This window comes from Sorex fumeus, unplaced genomic scaffold, assembly GCF_029834395.1.
Source record: "Sorex fumeus unplaced genomic scaffold, SorFum_2.1 ptg000075l, whole genome shotgun sequence".
Classification (NCBI taxonomy): Eukaryota; Metazoa; Chordata; class Mammalia; order Eulipotyphla; family Soricidae; genus Sorex; species Sorex fumeus.
The window spans coordinates 14,111,372-14,118,098 of record NW_026606132.1 but is presented as its reverse complement, the minus strand read 5'-3'; positions in this window follow the sequence as shown (position 1 = coordinate 14,118,098).

The following is a 6,727-nucleotide window of genomic DNA, read 5'->3' as shown; positions in this document are numbered from 1 at the left end:
CAAGGACCGCCAAGAGATAGTCACAAAAAGACGCCTGTCTTTGAAAACTCTCGAGCTCATTCATCAACATGGCTTGGTGTGAGCCTCAGGCAACCACAAGCGGAAGTTCGAGCTTGCAAAGCAGTGCAGAGAAGCGATAAAGAAAGACCTCAAAGTGAGAAGAGCAGCAGTGCTGGCTGATGCGGCAGAAGCTGGGAAAAGTATTCACAACGTCTGTCTCTCCTTCGCCAACTACAAGACCAAGATGACTGCCCTCCGACATCCTGATGGATCTATCACATCTTCCAGAAGGGCAATGGAGATGATTATTCATGACTTCTGCTCGGATCTCTTTGATAGCCATGTCCACCTGCCCACATACCAAATTCTGCAGGATGGATATGTTGTTTCCAATGTTCTCCCTTCTGAAATTCGACATGTCATTTCGTCAGTAAAGAAGCGAACAGTACCCACCTGGCCCAGACAAGGTCAGACCCCAACACCTGAAGAACCTGCCATCAGTTCTCATCACACTGGCTTGGGTCTTCACACGCTACCTGTCTGAATGCAAGGTTCCATCCCAATGGAAAACCAGCAAGACTGTACAAGAAGGGAGACATCCACGATATTGGCAACTATCACCCAATCTTCCTGTTGTCTGTTATCTACAAGGTGTTCACTCAAGTTATCCTGAATAGGATTGGCAGAACACTAGATGAAGGACAACCATTCAAGAAAGCCAGTTTCTGAAAAGGGTTCAGCATGATTGACCATATCCACACGAAAACCAAGCTCATTGAGGTTTCTCAGGAGTTCAAGATGCTGCTCTATCTAACTTTCATTGATTTAAAGAAGGCCTTTGATTCTGTTGAGACTAAAGCGGTCATAGAAGCCCAAGCCAAACAGGGCATTCAAACTCAATACATCAGGATCCTCCATGAGTTGTATTACGAATTCACTATCAGGTTCTCACCATTCTACAAGGAAGTGATCATCTATATTAAGAGAGGGGTTCTGCAGGGTGATACCACTTCACTGAAACTCTTCAGTCCCAACTTCAAGAACGTCATGTGATGACTGGAATGGGAAAGAATGGGAGTGAAGATAGATGGTCGACAACTACACCACCTCCACTTTGCTGATGACATCGTTCTAATAACATCAAACATTAGCCAAGTGGCACAAATGCTGGCCGACTTCGACCGTGAGTGTGGAAAGGTCATAACTGCAGCTGAATCTCACCAATACAATGCTTATGAGAAAAGGACTTGTTGCGGACATTCCATTCGCTCTCAACAGAATGAACATCTCTGAATGCAACAGTTATGTGGATCTAGGTCGAGAACTCAACATGATGAATGACCTGGCACCTAAGTTGCACAGGAGGAAGAGCGCGACTTGGAACACCTTAAAGAGCATCGAAGAAATAGCTAAGGGGATGAAGAACTCCGACTTGGGCACATATCTTCGATTCCAATGTTCTTCCTGCATTAAAACATGCCTCAGAGACCTGGGTCCTATGAAAACAGGATGAGAATGCTATTCGGGTCTCTCAAAGAAGAATCAAAAGAGCTATGTTTGGAATATCACGCTTCACTCAAGTGAGAGAAAGAATCCAGAGTTTCGACCTCCATCAATGATTGAGAATCAGGGATGCTGTCTTGTTTGCCAGGGCATCGAAAGTTAGATGGACTGGACATGTAATGCAATTTGCAGAGGATCGCTGGACTAGAGCTGTTACCAACTGGATTCCACGGAATGTCAAAAGATCGTGTGGTCGCCCACCTACGAGATGGTCAGACTTCTTCATCAAGATCCTGAACGATCAGTTTGAGGCTCTTCCTGTCCCTGGAGCAAACAGATGCCATAGGGCTACACTAGCACATGACAGGGACTAATAGAGACATTAATGGCGCCCGCTCGAGCAAATAGACGAGTAAGGGGATGTCAAGTTATCAAGTGATCAAGTGAATTTGATACACAAAAATTCTAAGATTTTTTTTATCTATTACCAGGGGTGGTAGGGCATTTGCCTTACACACGGCTGGCTCGGCTGACCCAATTTTGATCCTCTGCCTCTCTCGTGAACCTGGCAACCTACTGAGAGTATCTTGCCTGCATGGCAAAGCCTGGCAAGCTACCCATGACACATTCGATATGGCAAACACAGTAACAACAAGTCTCACAACGGAGACGTTGCTGGGCCCAATTGAAAATTGATGAAAAATGTGAGGACAGTGATACAGTGCTAGTATAGTAAGATAAAATGTTATGATAGTGTTTTAAGATTTATGATTTTGATGTACAAAGTTAACTGCACCTCAGAACTACCAAAGTGCCCAAGACCCTCCGCCAGTTTTTATGTTACCCTAGTCTACCTCTTCATTTCCCTCAATCCTCTTCCAACCCCACTGCTCTGTCATCTGAGTTTTTAATTCCAAAACTAAGGATTTATCATTGATTGATACTCTTTGATCTCTTTTTGGCTCTTTATATATCAGAAATGAATGAAATAATCTGAATTTTGTGCTTCTCTCCCTCACTTATTATCATGTATTTTATACCATCCAATTCTATCCACATCACAGCAAAGTGCAATAGAATATCTCGTCCTATAACTGCATTACATTCTATTGTGTACCCCAATCTCCCTTCTCAGGTTGGGAAAGTTCATAGCTATTAATTCTTCAACAGTCATCCTTCCATATTTTATTGTTTCCTCTCCTGGAATTCCTTTACGTCTGTAGTTATTACCCCAATATTGTCAACAGTATCTCTTAGATTCTCTTCATTATTATTATTTTTTGTAACATCTGTCCTTTCTTTGTGGAATTATATTCTTTGTCTTTGAGGTCACAGATTTGATTTTGATTTCACCCATCCTGCTACCAAACCTCCTACCTTATTCTTTAGATCCTTCCCTTCTATTAGAATGAGTTCTTTTAATTTTAGTTTTCTATCAGAGACTCTTCAAGCTTATTGATTCTCTGTTCAAGCAATTCTTCAGATCATTCAGAGGTGTTGTTTTAAAGTCTCCTTCAGGCATCTTAGATCTGATAGAGCTGAGGATTTTCCTGGAATTATGCATTGATACAACTGAATTCCTGGGTTTCTTCACTGTGCCTGGTGCTCTGTGGAAGCTACAGTCTTTGGGGTAGGGAGTAGAATTTTGACATCTCCAGATCCAGGGGTGTCACTCGGGTAGAGTGGCTCTTTCTTGAGGGCTGGGGGATAGAGAGGATACTGTCTCTATGACCCCAACATGTGTGTTGGGTGTAAAGTCTGGAGTATTTTTTCTCAGATGATGGGGTAATGCTAGATGCTGGCATCTTTGTGTCCAGGAGTGTATCTCCTGATCAGCCACTTTCTTCTAGGATTTAGGACTGGGGTAGAGTTCCCCAAGCATCTACATGTACTTGGCATGTTGTAGTGTTTGTATAGTCTTTTTTCTATACCATTTGACAGTTACAAACATAAGGCCCATTTCTATGATTATTTCAGAGTGCATTTACATAAACAAGCAAATTATTCTATAAAACTACAGTTTAGATATCAAAATCAAGGCTCTTTAAATGGATATTATACCACTGTTCCAATGACCCTCTTAATATAGTCTCCAATTTTTCCCCAAATATTTTATGGTGATTATGTGGGACTTTATATCACTGTCATCATTGTTCATCAATTTTCTCGAGCGGGCCCAGTAACGACTCCATGGAGAGACTTTGTTTTTACTGTGTTTGCCATATTGAATATGTCACGGGTAGCTTGCCAGGCTTTGCCATGCAGACAAGATACTCTCGGTAGCTTGCCAAGCTCTCCAAGAGGGGTGGAGGAATCAAACTCGGGTCGGCCATGTTGGCTGCATGCAAGGCAAATGCCCTACCCACTGTGCTATCGCTCCAGCCTGGGACTTTATGAAGAACTATTGTTACTGTGTTGTTACTGTGTTTGGCATATCAAATACATCACGGGTGGATACTCTTGGTAGCTTGCCGGGCTCTCCAAGAGGGGCAGAGGAATCGAACTCGGGTCGGCCATGTTGGCTGCGTGCAAGGCAAACACCCTACCGCTGTGCTATAAATATTAGTTTGCATTGTAGTCTAAAGGAGTGTCTTACATTCTCTTTTATAAGTTTATTTGTTTCTGCCATTCTGGGCTTTTAGATTTTTTTTTTCATAGGAGTACTGCTATTTATTCAGTCACTGATTAGCTGATTGAATTGGGCATGAATTCCACCTTAATTTTATTTATTTATTTATTTATTTATTTAATTATTTTCTTTTTATATTTATTTATTGAATCACTGTGGGAAACGTTACTAAGATTTCAGGTTTAAGTCTCGGTCAAACAATTATCAAACACCTTTCCCTTCACCAGTACTTATTTTTCACCACCAAGAACCCCAGTATAACCCCCCTCCCATCCCTCCAAATGCCTGTGAGGCAGATGATTTCTACTTAACTCTTCTCTACATTGATTACATTCATTATTTCGACAAAAGATGCACCATTTAGAATTCCCTCCCAAACAATCAGAATTGCTGAAAAGTCATTGTGAAATATTTTGGTTTCTATAGCTGGTTATGGGAATAATATAATGTCACGTGGCCCCAATTCTGGATTTCTGCAAAGAATGAGATAATTACGAGATTGGTTTCTGTGTGTCTAGTCTTATGGCCGTGCCGGAGAGCCGCTTGTGGGGGGTAACTCGTGACCTCGGTAGGGCATGTAGGACGTGCCGGTACTGCCCCCCTTCCCATGAGACTGCAGTTGCCCTGTCACCGCTGGCTTTCCAATAAGCTCTGAGCCGGCGGCCATCTTGTATGCAGTCCAGATGCATTTCTGCCAAAAGCCACTGGGATTCAAGATTTTTTTGTGAGTCTCCGGTATCATGGCTATTAATCAGCTTGATCAGGAGCCAGAGAGGCCGTTTGTAGGCGGCGTCTCGGGGTCTTGTTGGGATGGAGAGAAAGAGTCGGCTCCACCCCCATGTGGTGAGGCCCCATGTGTCTTGTCACTGCAGGCCCAAACCTGACTGTCCAGTGGCCTCTGGAGGATGGTGGTCACCAGGCTGCCAGGGGGAACAGGCCAAGGCACGAAACCTATTCCCACCTGGAGTGGCCCAGCGCCAGTAACCTACTTCAGGTACAGGACGCATTTCTGCCAAAAGCCTTTGTGTTCCAAGATTCATTTCTGAGACTCTGGGATCATGGCCATTAAGCAGTTTGATCAGGAACCAGAGAGTCCATGCCTCCAATTACATAGCTGAGCCGGAGGTGGTTTGTGGGCGTGTCTCCCACATACCTAACTTTTGGCCGTTTACTTTCTTGTTAAACTTTGCCCCAAGTTTTTGGGGTCTGGCTAAAGGCACAGCAGCAATTTTGGGGTATCTGAAAGTCTGACGTTACCATCAGGCTGCTGATGCACTCACCTCAAAGGTACAGATTGACCTGCTGGCGGCACCATACCCCCAAGGGATTTTAGATTCTTAATTTATTCAATAGGTTATAATTCATTGCTATTTATATTCATGTTGATGCTCAAATTTTCCAGATTTGCTCAATGCTAGACTCACTTTCCACTGGATTCCACATTATTTTTATAGTCTACCTTTATTATTTCTTTCTTTCTAGAACAATACAATAACATGAAATCTCTGATATATTTTATACCTTTCTAGTCCCATTTCTAAGAAATCCACTTTTCTTCTTTCTCTATCTCTATCTCTTCTGTCTCTTTCTCTGTCTCTCTCTCTTTCTCCAAGATACTCACATTTGCTCTATAGCTGAGAAACATTATTGAAAAATAAGCCATTTTCTCAAGGTGTGATTTTCAGACATAAAGATGTCATACTTATGAATGTGAGTTGCCTTTGGCATTGCAGATTTTTATTTCTAGAATAGCTGAGTGGCTATATTTAAAAGAGCTAATCTTAAAGCCTTAATTCATTTCATACATAAATAATTACTAGAGATAAGTCAGAGGTCTAAGTAAAAATAATATTTCTATTACTTTAATTACATTTTATAAAATATATGGTATAAAGTACATCAAAATATAGTCTATTCTGTTTCATTATATTCCACATATGTAGATCATTCTGTGTTGTTATCATTCCTTCTGACTAATTTAACTCAGAATGATACTCTCATAATCTATCCACATAGCCGTACATCACATGATTTTATCTTTTTTATGGCTGAGCAATATTCCATTTATAAAATATCCAGTCATCTATTCTTGAGCACTTGGGTTGTTTCAGATGTTGGCTATTGTGGCCAGTGCTGTAAGAATTGCAGAGATGCAAATGTCTTTTCCCCATTGTGTTTTTCGGACTTTGAGGTAAACGCCAAGAAGTGGGACTGCTGGGTCAAATAGATTGCTGGGTAAGTTCTTAGTATCTTTCCCCCAAGGGGGATGTATTCCCATATTGTTTTCTAGAAAATATGCATGAAACTCTATTGGCAACAGTAATGTAAAACACATGTCAAAATTTATTTAAAATCTCATAGAGACAGATTGTGGAAGAAAATGGTGTGGGAGGGGGATGCATTGGTGGAGGGAAGTGGACACTGGTTAAGGGATTGGCATTTAAATATTGTTTTCTTGAAATTCAATCATGAATAACTTTGAAATTCATGGTGAATTAATAATACACACACATATACACACACATATGCACTCACACACACACATACTTTCTCATTTTTGTAGGGGTTAATGCCTGACACAGCTAAGGGATTTGT